This window comes from Nannospalax galili, unplaced genomic scaffold, assembly GCF_000622305.1.
Source record: "Nannospalax galili isolate Female #2095 unplaced genomic scaffold, S.galili_v1.0 scaffold1255, whole genome shotgun sequence".
Lineage (NCBI taxonomy): Eukaryota > Metazoa > Chordata > Mammalia > Rodentia > Spalacidae > Nannospalax > Nannospalax galili.
In genome coordinates this window covers 827,148-843,480 of record NW_008336359.1, presented here as the reverse complement: position 1 = coordinate 843,480, position 16,333 = coordinate 827,148, and the positions used below count along the sequence as shown (strand labels likewise).

The window sequence follows — 16,333 nt, the reverse complement described above, 5'->3', positions numbered from 1 at the left end:
TTGGTCCTTTTGAGACAGCCCTGTAACCCCAGCTGTCCTGGAACTCACTATGTGTACCAGGCTGGCCTTGAACTCACAGAGATGTGCCTGAGCGAGCGCTGGGATTAAAGGCATGCGCCACCACGCCCGGCTCAACCAACTATTCTTATTAAATAATCTTTATAGTTAAAAGGTGGAGAGTTAAATAAGGACAAAGATATTTTCCAAGCAGTTACTTCAGACTTAATACTCCTCATAAACAAAATTAATCAGAAAAATCCCTCTACTCCAAGTGATGAAGTCATAAGCTTATTTAACAAATTGTACCCTTTCAATCAACAGCTACACAATTCCCACCAGATATCAGAAAGTCTGATTTTGTATCTGACTATCAAATTTCTTTCTCTTCCCTTTACTTTTCACACGATCATCAAGCGTGGCAAGGATCCTAAGATCCTCTCCATCTTGACCCACTGAAATGCCTCAGTATAAGTTTATTCAATCCACTCTCATGCTATAGCCAAATGATCATTCTAACACTCAAAAGCTGATCCTGTCACACCCCTGCTTGTAACTAGTCAACTAAGACCAAGTTCACTGCAGAGCAATCTACAGACATGCTAGATACCTCACTTTTTAAGCACTGGCTGTTAGATCAACATTGCAGTTATACAGAAATACACCCCCTCCCTATCCTCCTATCAGATGCAGCAGAGCTATTCTCTCTCATTTCCTTGGCATGTTGTCTTCTTTCTCGTACCAAACCTTTATTCAATATTCAAATTTTAACTCAGGGCTGAAGATATGGCTGTGGTTGACACTTGCCTAGCATGTGGGTGGTTCTGGTTTCAATTTCTTTCTCTCTCTCTCTCTCTCTCTCTCTCTCTCTCTCTCTCTCTCTCTCTCCCCTCTCCCTTTTAAACTGCCCCCCCCATACACCCCATCCCCGGCCCGTGTTGTATGCATGTTTTCATTCCACAAATGACTAGGCATCTACAGAGATGGGATGGTGCACTGTGAGAACAGGCATGCACAGGTCAGGCACTTAGATGAAGGAAATACAACCTGAATGTTCTATTTCCACTAATAGACAAGAGAGGAGAAACGCTTTTGCTATTGCAGTTGGTATGGCAGTAATAACCGACCTCCTAGCACAGAACCCAGCACAAGGCATGCATGACGTCATTTGCTCCTTTGCTAAACACCAGGCGCCCACCATATTCCTGACGCCCTTGTGGACACCCGGGACTCCTCCGTGACTAAAACACGCCCAGCCTCGTCTCCAGGTTGCTTCAATGGAGCCTCGATGAAAATGTGACGCAGGTAGAGATTCGCAACCCAGGGGAGAAAAGCAGAGGCTATTTTGACCCACAGGTGTCATCTGGCAATGCCTGGAGACGCTCCTGCTTATCAAGATCCGGAAGGAAGGATGGATACAGGTTTGGGGAAGATACAGGAAGGATGCTGCTAAACATCTGGTAAGAGAGCCCCCCCCCACACGAAAACATAGTTGGGAATTATCTCTCTCAAAATACCAGCAGTGGCGAAGTTTTAAGGCGCTGAGAGAGATGGAGGAAGGAAGGGATGGAGAGATGGGAGGGCGCGGGGATGCAGGAGCACACGCCTCCTGCAGAAGCAGCCACAGCGCAACTGGGGCAGTGGGATGCTCCGGGTCCCACCCCATCTCAGGGGTTCGCCCGCGGCCGCGGAGCTCCAAAACTAAGGCCCTGGGACAACCGATCGATACCTGCAGCACCATCCGCAGCCAGCCGCACCGCAAGGATCTTCCAGAACCTTGTCCTGCAACAGCTGCGCGCGCAAGCCCGCGGCAGCCACTGCGCATGCGCAGAGGTTCTGAACTACGATTCCCGGAGTCCGCTCTCCCAGCTTTCAGAAAGTCCTGGGTTTTCCATAGGCTCCTACCTGGCCTGTTGCGCATGGCCACTGGGAAACGGGTGGAGGGCTCAGCTGCTGAATTATTGCTGCGCCAGAGGCTTAGAGGCCTAGAACCCTTTCAAGGTTTTCAGAGCTTTGTGGTCCTGTCTGCATGACAACCTCAAATCTTCTTCACCTCCCATCACTACCTTTCCCTAAAATCCAAAGTGGAAAAAAAAAAAAAAAAAACACCGAGGAAGCATTAGCGATGTGTTCAGTGCAAATCAACGCTGCAATAAATTAAATGAATTATCAACCCTCTGACTAATGCACCTGCCACCATGGTCCAAGGCAAAGCACCATCACGCTTTGCCTGGGCTGTTGAAATAGCGTCTTGGTTTCACCTTCGTTATCTTGTCCATTATCCACACTCCAAATGGGCAGGTTAAGTCTCTCTTAAGGACTACTTAAAATCCTGGTATCTTAGTTGATTTTCCCACTGCTGTGATAAAAAACCCTGACAAAAGTTACTCAAGGGAAAAGGGGGTTCATCTCAGCTCACAGTTCAAGGTACAATCCAGCAAGGCAGAATCAAGACAGCAGAAGTGTAAACTAGCTGGCCATGTTGCACCCACAATCAGGTACAAAGAGCAGTGAATGCACGCCGCTGCTCAGCGCCTGCTCCTTTTATACAGTCCAGGATTCCGCCCTGCCTCACCCCCCCCCCCCCCCCCCCCCCCCCCCCCAGAAAAGGATGCCACCCACAGGGGGCAGATCTTCTGATCTCAAAGAAGGCAATCAAGATAATCGCCCATAGAAGCCTTCGAGAGTCTGTCAATTAAAAGTAACTACCATATTGAGGAAGTCTTACATTTCACTCCAAGTAAAAATTCCACATCTTTACAAGCCTATAAGGCCTGCAATGTAGCCGTCTACAACCTCCCTGATCTCTCATCTGGTCTTAGTCAACACAGTCTTTCCCTGTTCCTCCAACCTGTGAGAGTTCTGGTTGAGCGACTCTCTCCCTGGGTAGCCTTACACCGGCTCCCACCACTCATGATCCCACTGAGTTCCCTCAGCACACCACTGGAACTGGAATCCCATCCCACTCCTGTTTCCCCTTATTCATATCATAGAATTTAGCCGGTTGTGGTTGTGTATGCCTTTAATCCTAGCACTTGGGAGGCAGAGCAAGGCAGATCTTTGTGAGTTTGAGGCCAGCCTGATCTACATAGCCAGTTCCCAGGCCAGTTGGGGTTACAGGGAGACTCTGTCAGGGGGTCTGGATATGAGTGAGAAATAGTGTATGAAATTTTAAAGGCTCAATTTAAAAAAGACAAAACATTTCATAGAATTTTCTAGCTTGTTAATTGCTTATTGTCTGTCTCCACTATCAGAATATGAATCCAGACAGTAAGGATTGTTTTCTTATTTGTTGTATTTCCAGGCTCAAAACGGTACCAACAGTGGTGCCTGTAGGTGTTCCATGGATATTTGTTGACCATATGAACAGTGCTAGCATGGTCAAACTTCCTAAAGATTGTTTGAAGGGTTCTCATAACTAGCTCACTCTTGCAGGGATGGATTGGGGGTGGGGGCATTGTAGATTGAAGGAGTAGGCTCTGAGACTTCAAAAAGTCAGAGAAGACTTAAACTAAATGAATCACTGACGTCTTTTTGCAAGCAGCGAGGACAGCAGGAAACCGTTGTCTGGCAGTCAGGAAGATGTTCTGCTAGTCCCAAGCCTGAGTACTCACATTCTCCTGCATCTGCCTCTCCTCAGCAGGCAAAAGATGGAAGGGATCTCAGGAAGAAGTCAGAGGAACAGTACGTGACAATTGGCTCATTATTTTAACTTGCCAACTTGAGACATTTTAATCAGTGATTCTCAGACTTTAGTGAATCACATGGTGCTCTTTATTTGGAAACAAGCTGAGGCTCTCCTGTCCTTCTACTCTCCAGTCTGTTACAAGTGTTGCTTGAACCCTTTGAGAAACACTGTTACTCGTTGAAAGATTCTGTCTGTAACTAAGCGACATTCTAATCATAACTGAATTATTAGGAAAAAAAAGTCACATCTTTTGGGAACTGGTAGCCCAGCTATAACTTTGATTAAAAGCAACCGTCGTGGTTAAGAAGGATGGAATAGGATCAGTAAGGAATAAGAAAAGGACAAATTAATTAGTTTCATATAAAATCAAGCAAGCTGGGCATGGTGGCGCATGCCTGTAGCCCCAGCACTTGGGAGGCAGAGGCAGGCAGATCTCAGTGAGTTCGAGGCCAGCCTGGTCTACATAGTGAGTTCCAGGACAGCTGAGGCCACAGGGAGACCCTGCTTCAACACCCCCCCAAAAAACAAAAACAAACAACAACAAAAAAACAAGCAAGGACCCAATGGGAGGGGTTACCTGCTGCCAAGTCTGACTACCTGAGTTCCATCCTGAGCTCCACATGGTGGAAGGAGAAAACTGACTCCCACAAGTTGTACTCCAACCTCCACACAGACAAATGGAATGGGAATCTTTGAATGGTATAAGCAAACAGGAATATTTAGGTGGGTTGTGTGGGGTTTTTTGAAATTTTTACTGAGCTTTTGTACATTTCATACAATAGTTCTTAATCAAATTCACACTTCTCCCCTATTCATCCCCCCTCCCCTACTGGACCTCATGTATTCCACCATACATGTTAAGTCCTATCCAGTCAAGTATTTGTACCCAGATGTCCTTTGATGCAAATTCATCCACTGGAGTCTAGTCAGCCTATCTAGAGATCATTGGTAAGGCCTATTCTTCCTCACTCAGTAGTTATCAGTCTCCAATAGTTCCCAGATTAGGGCCACCCTGCTACCCATTTCCCTTGCTTCACTCTGGGCCCTTGTCTGATTGAGTTGGTGTGGGTCCTGTGCTCGAAGCCACTATTGTCACAAGTTCACATATGCAAGTTTCCAGTGCCTGAAAGCTTCTGCTTCCCTATTTTCATGAACCAACCCAATCCCCACCCCCGACCCTGTGGGTGGGAGAGGTTTGATGTAGAATCCTATATAGGGACACACACTCTGCAGTCTCTTATTCTTTAAAAGTTGGCCAGTTGTGGCCTTTTGTGTACATCGCACACTGTTGTATAACAACTGGTGAGAGTTGAGCGATGCACTACTTTTCTCTCTACCCCTCCCCCTGTTGTTCCACTATGTTCTATGAGTCTTAGGTGTAGAGGTTCCACTGTGGTTATGTCACCTAGGACTGGGCATCTTTCAGATGAATATTCTCTGTGTCTGACCAGTTATAGTATTCTGTAGTAACTTCCATCTGTTGCAGAAAGAAGCTTCTTTGATGAGTGGTGTACAGTTTACTTGTCTGTAAATATAAGAACCATATTTAGTGTATGGTAAGAATATTTTTTAACTGTACTGGCTTCAGTATGAAAAATAGATTGGAAAATTCTAAAGCTAGAGGTAAAAAGACTCATCTTATTAGGAGGTTGTTTCATGTATCCATGTGAGCTAATGATGATGTGAAATAAAGGTAGTTTAACTGACAGTGGAAAATATCAATGGTATAAGAGAATCAAGAGATGATAACGGTGTTAGGATTTGGAGATACGGCAGCTATTGATGGACAGGAAGAAAAGACAAAAGATAATGCATGATGCAGTAATTACATTTTTATAAAGATGACCACAGCAACGTGTGTGTGTGTGTGTGTGTGTGTGTGTTGTGTGTGTAAGAAGTTCTTACAATATACTGTTGATATACCTCCTTTGGTAGGAGGTTACTTTGAAATCAGGGTGGCCTTTGTCACAGCCAATAGAGTACAGAAGTGGGCTGGGAGTGTGGCCTAGCATGTATGAAGTGGATCCTGGGGGAAAGAGGGAAGGGAGGAAGGGAGGGAGGGAGGGGAGGAAGGGAGACAGAGAGATCTGTTTTTAAAGCAGGATCCATCCATATAACTATTCCAAGGATACCACTATCTTAACTTAGGAATCATTGTGCTTGTTTCTATATCCTAGAATCTGCATTCTCCTAACTAAACTCAGTTGACACACACTCTCTGTGGAGGGCTTCTTTCATTCAACCTTATATCTATATGATTTATCAAACTTGTTGCATATGATTGTAAGTTAGCTGTGTTCATTGCTGCATAGCATTCCCCTGTGACTTATTTGTACTGCTTTCCTAATTTTACAGCCCTTAACCCAGCATCTGTTCACTATGTGGATGTATATATGTGTTTGTGTGTGTCTGTAAAGAGCTGGCTAGGTTTCCTGATTTCCTTCTAGAATCAACTCACTTTAAAGAAACTAAAGAGCCAAGGTCCTGCCTACTACCTCCCACTTCCTATTTTATCAGAAAATAAGACACAATGCAGAGATGATTACTTGGATAGCTAATTGGCAGCTAACCAGCTCAGAGCAGAAGCCTTTTAGGGAGAAGTATATCATCCTCCATCTTTAGAAGAAGACAGGGTTGGATTCCAGTCAATAGTCTAGGGCAGGTGGGTCTTGTATTTTGTTTTGTGGAGTTTTTTAAAAAAATATTTTATTTATTATTTTTGTTTTATGTGTATATGTGTATTGTCTGCATGTAGGTAAGTGCACCCATGTCATGCAATGCCCACGGAGGACAGAAGAAACTGTCAGATCCCCTGGAACTGGAGTTCTGGACAGTTATTAGCTGTCATGTGAGTGCTAGGATTCGAACCTGGGTCGTCTGTAAGAACAATCAGTGTTCTTAACTGCTGAGCTACCCCTCCAGCCCCTGTTTTGTGGAGTTTAAAAAAAATTTTATTATTTTTATTTTACATGTATGTGTGTATTGTCTGCATGTAGGTGAGTGTACCCATGTCATGCGCTGCCCGAGGATGTCAGAAGAGGGCATCGGATCCCTGGATCCCCTGGACCTGGAGTTACAGACGGTTGTTAGCCTTCATATGGGTGCTGAGAACCAAACCTGGGTCCTCTGAAAGAGCAGCCAGTGATCCTAACTGCTGACCCAGCTCTCCAGCCCCTTTTGTGGGGGTTTTTTAACTTGCTTTTTATTTATTTTTATTTTTTGTTTATTTATTTTTGGTCTTTTTGAGACAGGGTCTCCCTGTAGCCCCAGCTGTCCTGGAACTCACTATGTAGACCAGGCTGACCTTGAACTCACAGAGATCTGCCTGCCTCTGCTGGGATCACCATGCCCAGCTAATTTGCTTTTTAAAGTTAGGGTCTCAGGTAGTTCAAGCTGGCTTCCAACTCACTATATTGCAAAGGATAGCTGGATCCTCCTGCCTTTGCCTCCTGAGTGGGATTTAAGGTATGTAACCACCAAGCTGATTTTATGGGATGCTTGGGATTGTACCCAGGCTTTAAGCATGTTAAGCGAGCACTCTATCAACTGAACTACACCCCTATCCCTAGGGAAGGTGTTTTTAAAAGTTGTTGCTACTAGCTGAACACAGTGGTTTGAACCTGTAATCCAAGCACTGAGGCTGAAGCAGGAGGATCACAAGTTTGAGGCCAGCCTAGAAAACATAGTAAGAACCTGTGTCAAGACAAAACGAAGAATCCCAGCAGTTACTATTGTTATTTGTGCCAAATGGTAATAAAATACTACAGCTGAGAGAGGGGACTTTTTTTAATTTTTAAAAATTTATTTATTTGAGGGGTTAGAGAGATGGTTCAGTGGTTAAGAGCACTGGGTACGCTTGCAGAAGACCCAGGTTCAAATCCCAACACCCATATGGCGGCTAACAACTGTCCATAACTCCAGTTCCAGGGGATCTGACACCCTCTTCTGTCCTCTGCAGGCATTGCATGACATGGGTGCACTCACACACATGTGGGCATAACACTTATACATATAAAATAAAAATAAATAAATCAAAACTTTTTTTAAATTTTACATGTATGAGTGTTTTGTCTACATGTATTAAATGCACCTGTGTCATGGAATGCCCATGGAGGCCAGAAGAGGGCATTGGATCCCCTGGAACTGTAGTTATAGGTGGTTCTTAGCCACCATGTGGGTGCTGAGAACTGAACCTGGGTCCTCTGCAAGAGCAGCTAGTGCTCTTAACTGCTGAGCCATTTCTCCAGCACCAAGTGGGGATTTCTGATTGAAGCCTTGACTTAGTCTACTAAAGGCAGCCTTTGGAGTATCTCCTTAGGACCCCAAGAGCTCATGGGCATCTGGTCTGGAGGTCCTTGAGCTTGGAAGGTCTGAGCTGCTTCAAGGATACCAAGTCCTCCTCACTGGCACCCTAAGGTTTCATGACTACAAAGTCTTCCATTCCCTGGCTTCAGAGGCACTCCAAGGACCTTAGGCTAGCTGGAGGCCGTGGTTTCCTCTCTAGGAGAATTGGCCGTCTCCTGAAAAGAAAAAAACAAAACCCTTCCTGCCTTGCTATAGGAAGAGCCTCAGAGGGTGACATGTTCCAGAAAGGAAGGAAAGAAATAACAAACAAGCCAGCTGTAAACAACATTAAGTACCCACTAGAGAGAAAGAAGATGAAGATATAGAGCAAGGAGCATCGGACCAAGTAAAGGCTCTGGGAGGAAGAGGCTCTGGGAGGAAGCGCAGATGGAGAGATTAGCCTCACTCAGGCTGAAGCAAGGCCTTCTCTTCCTCAGAACAGTAGGAGAGAAGGTAGGAGAGGGCACAGATGCAAGGAGATATGTAACTGGCAGTGTCTGAGAGATTTTTCACTGAGATGCAGAAGGGTGTGGGGAAGGGAGGCTGAAGCTTGATAAGAGGTGAGGTTTAGAGATAGCTGCTGAGAAGAGGATGAGCTGACCAGTAACACATGGAAAGATTTTCCCACAGTTAAAGGCCCATCTGAGGTTAGAGACCAACCATTTATGTCACATGATAATTTTTCTCAAGACACACAAAGTAGATCCACAATGGCACAAAGCAGGACAGTGGACTGGACCAGTGGATGGGATTATATGTATGGGGTGAGTTGGACGGGGGAACTGGCAGTTGAGTACATGTGTTTGAAGCAATGAATGATGGGATCCAGTTTAGATGAAGGAGAAAAAGAGTTAACTGTCATAAAAGGAGAAAAGGAGTGCAAAGGAGAAGGAAACCAAGCCTTAATAATCAAAGCACTTATATAATTACAGGGCTGGAGAGATGGCTTAGCGGTTAAGAACACTGACTGTTCTTCCAGAAGACCCAGGTTCAAATCCCAGCACCCACATGGTGGCTAACCAAGTGTAACTCCAGTTCCAGGGGATCCAATGCCCTCTTCTGTGCACCATGGGCACTGCATGACATGGGCGCACTTACACACATGCAGGCATAACACTCATACACATAAAATAAAAATTAAAAATTTTTTTTTAATTAAAAATAATTACTATACAACCTAGCTGTCTCACTCCTAGGTATTTACTTATGAGAAATCCAAGCACATATCTTCAAAAAGACCATGTGGAAATGTTTGGAACTGCTTTGCTAATGATTGCTGAAGATTAAAGATAATTCAAATGCTAGCACAGGTGTTTGGCCTTTCTTTTTAAAAGTTTTTACATTTGGTGGCACAGGCCTTTAATCCCAGCACTAGGGAGGCAGAGACTAGCAGATCATTGTGAGATCAATGCCAGCCTGGTTTACATATCAAGCTCCAGGCTAGCTAGAACTGCAGGAAGATTCTTTCTCAAAAAAGTTTCTACATTGATTTGTGTGTGTGTGTGTGTGTGTGTGTGTGTGTGTGTGTGAGTGTGTGTGTGTGTGTGTGTGTGTGTGTACTAATGTGCTTTTGTGCCGGGGCACATGTGTAGAGGACAACTTGCAGAAGTCAGTTCTCTCTTTCCACCATGTGGGTCCTCAGAATCAAACTTAGGTTTTCAAGGTTGGTGGTGCATGCCTTTACCCACTGAGTCATCTCATCGGCCCCGTGTTTGACTTTTTAATCAATGTGACAAAGTATCAGCAAAAGCAACTTAATGGAGGACGGACTTATTTTTGGTTTATTGTTTCGGAGGTGCGGTAGGTTGAATGAGAATATCTGCCATGGGCTCCAAGTATTTGAACATTTTGTCCCCACTTGGTGGAACTATTTTGGGAGGTCTTAGAAAGTGTGGCCATGCTGGAGGAAGCATGTCACTGGGGGCAGGCTTAGAGAGTTCTTATGCCTTGCGGAATCTCTAGTCCCTTTCTGCTTCCTGTGCCTGCCTGAAGATGTGAGAGTTTAGCTTCTGTTCCTAAGTCCAGCCACCTCTGCCACCATGCCTCCCGGCCATGATGAACTCTTGCCCCTTTGGAACTGTAGGCTAAATAAACTCTTATAAGTTCCCTTGGTCATGGGAACAGAAAAGTAACTAATACAAGAAGTTTCAGTCTGTGGTCAGCTGAGCCTATTGCTTTAGTCCAGTAGCAAGGCAGAAACACGGCAATAGCTGTTCACTTCACCACTGCCAGGAAGTAACCGAGAGGAAAGGGCCCAGGGTACATCTCCACTGACCTCCTCCTTCTTCTAACTAATCCCTACCTTCCAATAATCTCAATTTGGAGGCCATCAGAGGAGGAAGCCATTCATAAAATCAGAGCCCTCAGGATCCAAACACCTCTCAAGGGTTCCACCAGCTGAGTGAGGGAAATAATTACAAGGAATTCAAGTCCTTTCTTTCAAAAGAATGATTCTAGGAATGTAATCTTTGTAATACTATGTTGTAATTTCCCCACCTCATAAAACTTTTTGTTTACAGGAAGCCCTCCCCTCTTCATTCCTGGAACGTCCTTCCTGAAACTTGATGGCCTTTTTCCTATCCCCTTTTACTTGACTTCCTTTGCTCCAGTTATTTTAAAACTACCCAACTGGGAAAGACTGAGGTTGGACCCCAGCCAGAAAAGCTGCTTTGCTGAGTTACTTTTGCTTTGATTGTATTTATGCAGTATCAGTGGGGTCCTTGGATCCCAGATTTTATTTCTAGCATGAGAACTAAGCCTTCAACACACACGTCTAGGGAGGATATTTCGTATACAAACCCCAAATGGTGACAGATAAACTCTTACATTCACACAATAAGATACCACTCAGCAATAGAAAGGAATATAAACTACTGATGAAGGCAAAATATGACCATATTGCAAAGATAGTGGTGTGTTAGGTGAGCGGAAGTCAAAGACAAAAGGGAAGACTTGGTGTGATCCCATTTCTGTCACATTCTAAAAGGACAGAGAGGCAAAAATCAGACTGGTTGGCAGGGGCTACAAGAGACAAGGAAATGCTTGAGTGAATGTTTTGAGCAGTGGATGGACCTACTTTATGGCTTGGCTGTGACAGTGGTCCCATGATTATATTTGTCTGTCTGCATACATTTGTCAAAATAGAAATATAAACCTTAGAAGTATGGCTTTTGTTTTAGCTGAATTTTACCCCAATCTAGATGAAAGCGTATTGCTATGGTTTGGATGTGTTCTCTGTCCACCAAAGGTTCACATGCTACAAACTTGGTCCTCAGTGTAGGAATGTGGTTGAACTTTCAAGAGGAGGTGGGGCCCACTGGAAGGAAGCTTATAAAGTTAAACATGTAATTGTGGGCGTTACCCTCAGAAGGCATTAGTGCTGTTCTGTGGAGTGAGTTCCCAAGAGAATGGATTGTTATAAAGTAAGACCAATTGATATGCCAAGGGGACCTTCATCAGAGGCTAAACAGATGAGGGTGACTGATCTTGGACTTCCAGCCTGCCAGCTAAATTAGCCTTTTTTCTTCATAAGAACCCAGCTCCAGGTATTTTATTATAGCAACAGAAAATAAACAAATAGACATATTTTCAAACAAAGACTGCTAATGATTTTTTTTTAATCTTTTTGAGACAGGGTCTCCCTGTAGACCCAGCTGGCCTGGAACTCACTATGTAGACCAGGCTGGCCTTGTACTCAAGAGATCTGCCTACCTCTGCTCCTGAGTGCTGGGATTAAAGGCACGTGTCACCATGCCCAGCTAGACTTACAATGATTTTTAAAAACCTTGAACTAAGGGGCTGGAGAGATGGCTCAGTGGTTAAGAACATTGGCTGTTCTTACAGAACACCCAGGTTTGAATCCCAGCACCCACATGAACAACTGTCTATAACTCCAGTTCCAGGGATTTGACAGCCTCTTCTGACCCCCACAGACATTGCACGACATAAGTGCACTTACCTACATGCAGGCAATACACACATACACATAAAAAATAATAATAAATAAAATATTTAAAAAAAAACAAACTTGAACTATTTCTAAAGTCAAGAACTGATGAATGGATAAACTGCTATTTATCCATTCATGCAATAGAATACTACTCAACAAAGAAAAGGAATGCAGTCTTAATACATGCCACAGCATGGGTAAAAATCTCTATATCCAAGAAATACAAGAAACAGTGCCTGTAGCTCCAGCTACTTGGGAAGCTGAGGCAAACAGATCTTTTGATCATAAGAGGTCAAGGCCAGACTGAGGAATATAGCAAGACCCTGTGTCATAGAAACAAACAAAAAAATTAGGGGCTGGAGATAGAGTACTTGCTTAGCAAACATGGACCAGATTCAAACCTGAATATGTACACAGAGTAAAAAGCAATTAAAAAAGTTTTTTAAAAATACATATTATTTTCTGTCATTTATTAAACATTTAAGAAAATATACACTGGTGGTATGTAGCAATTTCCTCTGAAATAAAACCTTCCATCAACAGGAAGTTTTGAGAGGAGTTGAAACATTCCAACCTGCAGGGAAGTCCCTTAGAAGCCTCTAAAATTGACCAAGATTCACTAGGCCCCTCCCTTCCCCAAGACAGTTGAGAGACACTTAGAGCAGCTGAACTACTGCCTTATCAATATTTCATGTATGGCTCATTGGCCTTATTTGTTGGCTCCATCTTAAAAAATTGTTAGTGCATTGGTAATGGGATGTGTGCTTACAGGAGAAAACATATGTATAGGAAACAATGGAATTCCACGGAGAGTTTTTAGAGGAGGGAGATGAAAAGAAACTTCTGCCTCAAACCCAGCAAAAGTTACTTGCCATGCTTCTGAGGTCTGTAGGAAAAACTTGAAATTATCTTGGGATGTAGAAGGGTAGATGATATCAGGATCTTGTTTAGTGAGTTACATAGGTCTGGTTTGGCCTTGTTGAATGAGTAATTCCTTGTTGATTTGGGTGTAAAAATTTTGTGTTTGGGTATATTGGGTAGAAATAACCATTCTGAGATAGCTAAAGCAGGAGCTGATTGTCCAGTGGCTGCTGTAAGGGAAAAGGAAGTAAACAAACAGGGAGGTAGATCTATGCAGCTGCAAACAAGCAGCCTTTGCTCTATCACTCTAGCCACAAGTTCCAACTGCTGTAATGCAGGAGGAGTTAGAATGTGGGGTGAATTTAAATCAGTATCTGCTTTCAGATAGGCAAAAGAGTGTTGTTGTATGAAGGAAGAGGTTAGCACTCCCCTTGACAAGGATGGAAGAGACCCTTGGGCCTAACAAGCATAAGGTTAAGACATTGCCACCAACTTCGTGGCATCTAACCACTGTTATTTTTATCTGGGCATGGTGGCGCACGCCTTTAATCCCACCACTTGAGAGGCAGAGGCAGGTGGATCTCTGTGAGTTCAAGGCCAGCCTGGTCTACATAGTGAGTTCCAGGACAGCTGGGGCTACAGGGAAACCCTGTCTCAAAAAGACCCCCCCCCAAAAAAAAGATAGGCAAAAGATGATAAAGAGTTGCATTCTGAATTCCCAGAGAAGGTCAAAGCCAGTTGGTATTACCTAAAAGTTATTAGAATTTTATGTATCATTTTTGGAACAGATAATTGTAATTTATGAGGCTCAATGAAAACATTAGTGGTAATATATCCAAGATTGGTATATGGAACATCCAGCTGAATTTTGTCTGGGGCGAAATGAAATGTTTTTAATGAGGCTTGTAAATCTTATAGATCAGTTAGATTTAGACCTTTAGCTGATGAAGCTAATAAGGTATCATCCTTATAATGAAATATATAAGTATTAGGAAACTTTTATCTAATTGGGTGTATAGCCTTATTTACCTACTACTGACAGAAGGGACTCTTAATCATGCCTTGAAGGAGAACTTTCCATTGATAAGAAAACCCTGAGTATCTGATTATTCAAATTAGGTATAGGAAAAGCAAATCTTTCTTATAATCAAGATGTTAAGGAATAGAGAAGTCACAACCTCATTGAAACTTGTCTCTTCCTCAAAGGAAAAACAGTAAAGGCCAAATATAGGGTTGAAAAATAATAGTTAGATTTTGGAAAGTTGCCCAGAGGGTTTTGGCACTATGGAGTGGATTGCTTTTACCACCAATCCCTTGAATGTCTGAAACTGGAGAATGAGTGTGCCAATTAGAAAGTCAGGATTGGCCGGGTGTGGTGGTACACACTTTAATGTCGGCACTTGGGAGGCAGAGGCAGGAGGATCTCTAAGTTCAAGGTCAGCCTGTGTTTTGGGTAAGCTGGGGCTACAGGGAGACCCATCTCAAAAAGACCAAAATAAATAAATGAATGAATAAATAAATAAATAAATAAATAAATAAAATAAAGTCAAAAGTGTTTAGCTATGATAGAAACATCAGCCCCTGTGTCTATAATGGTTGTTATGGGGGTCTGGTTAACTAAAATTGTAATATAAGGTTTATCGAGAGACATCAACTGAGTCCAATAAACATCTGTGGAACTAGATCTCTGATTTTAACAATCATCATCAAAGGTTTGTAGGGATAAAAGAAGGATAATAATTGTGCCTGAAGGAGAGTGCACCTCAGACCCCCTCCCTGTTCTTTGAGAAAGAGCTGCCCTCTGCCTGACTCTAGAAATCCCCTAGATTGTTCAAACCCTTTCCTGGTACATCTGTTTATGGTTTCTATAGAAATCCCCTGCTCTGTGTTTCCATGGCTCTGGGTTGCAGTACAGCTCCTGAGCCTGCCTGCGTCCTGGCGGCTCAGTTTCAACAAAGCAGTTAAGTTCTCCTGAGTCTCAGTGTCCAAGTGGTCAATTCAGGGAATTTTTTGGACCCTGAACAGTGCCAATTGAGTTAAAGTTGGAATTTCTTGAAGTAAATGAGAATAAACCTTAATATGAATTTGACCTATATGATCTGAATCAGTAACATGTAGGCAAACAAAACTCCTTTCATAGTCCCCTTTGAATTATCTAAACTTAATCCATGAAATTTTGTTGAAAGGGGTCCCCCAAATCTGTGGGGATCCTTTTTCCTTCTCCTATAACATCTAATTTTGTATCCTTGATTTAGATTTTAGCTTTGTATTGCTCTCAGTAGTGATAAGCAAATCTTTAGTTAGGACTCTGGCAGGAGCTGGATGGAATGTATGAGCATTGGGATTCTGAGCTGGGAATGTCAGAGGACTGATTTCTATCATCACGAAGCCCTGAGAGTTTTCCCCAAATTGGATTTCCTTCTTTATTAACTTTCTACTGGTATTGATTAGCCCAGCGAAAGCCCTTTTTACATTTGGGGCATACTTTAGATGGGAGCTTGTTAGGCTGAGAATTAACATCCTTTTGTTTACACTGTCTTTGGAAATGGTCTGCTTTTCCACATTTGAAAGAATTAGGAGGCTGCAGGCTGTGTCCAGGATCTGCTCTTCAGGGCCAACATTTTGGCATGCTTGGCAAGAGTATGCAAGGGAGTAACTGTGGAATGAATAAGTTTTGTTTTTGTTTTTGTTTTTTTGTCTTTTTGAGACAGGGTCTCCCTGTAGCCCCAGCTGTCCTGGAACTCACTATGTAGCCCAGGCTGGCCTTGAACTCACAGAGATCCGCCTGGCTCTGCCTCCCAAGTGCTGGGATTAAAGGTGTGCGCCACCATGCCCGGCACAGAATGAAGTTTTTTACAGTCAGAATTCACACTCTCGGAAGTCAATGAAAGAGATAAGGCTGGGGCCTCTTTATTGTTTATCTGCCTCTCTGTAATTTGCAGCAGGCAATTAACAAGGTCCATAAAGGGCACGTAGGTTTTTGTCTGGTGATGGAAAGACCCTGAGGGTGTATTAAGATCAGGGATATTAGTCCAGGCCTTAGCAGCTATTAGACTGGTCTGTTCATTAACCACCTGAGGGCTGGCAAGTTGTTGAGCCACTGTTCTAAAAGTGGCTGGTCCTGCTAATTGATTGTAAGTAATATTTACAGGCAGTTGCTGCTTGTGGTTAGGAGCAGCAATGGACCAGCATTCATCCATCTGTTCCTGGAGCCACACACTGTACTGGGCAGTAGTAGTAAGAGCTGTTTTCATAAGAGCTTGCTAGTCATAGGTATCAGTTCAAAGTATCTGCCATAAACTTTATTATTCTGAATAACATTTAAAATGTCCTAATTTGCTTTGATAATGCTTTACCCACCAATTCTTTTGTTGTACCTCACCCACTGGACCCCAAAAAGACCACCAAAGACCCAACACACCAAAATGCAAAAGCAAACGTTTATGGTTTATTCGGGCTTAAGCTCAGGCTCTCAGACCTCACCAACTCAACTG

At 43.3% G+C, this 16,333-nt stretch overlaps 1 protein-coding gene and 1 non-coding gene across 2 annotated transcripts in view; one reads left to right on the top strand and one right to left on the bottom strand.

Moving 5' to 3' along the window:
- Znf483 (zinc finger protein 483) overlaps window positions 1-1,824 on the bottom strand; it is a 17,131-nt gene extending 15,307 nt beyond the window's left edge. The window contains exon 1 of the mRNA XM_008831123.3: window positions 1,727-1,824. The gene's annotated coding sequence lies outside the window, so the exon portion shown is untranslated. The remainder of the gene's footprint in view (window positions 1-1,726) is intronic.
- An 11,414-nt stretch (window positions 1,825-13,238) lies between these two features.
- On the top strand, window positions 13,239-13,358 carry LOC115070035. The gene has a single exon (XR_003849241.1). It is a non-coding gene; the product is annotated as a U6atac minor spliceosomal RNA (small nuclear RNA).
- Window positions 13,359-16,333: the final 2,975 nt, after the last annotated feature.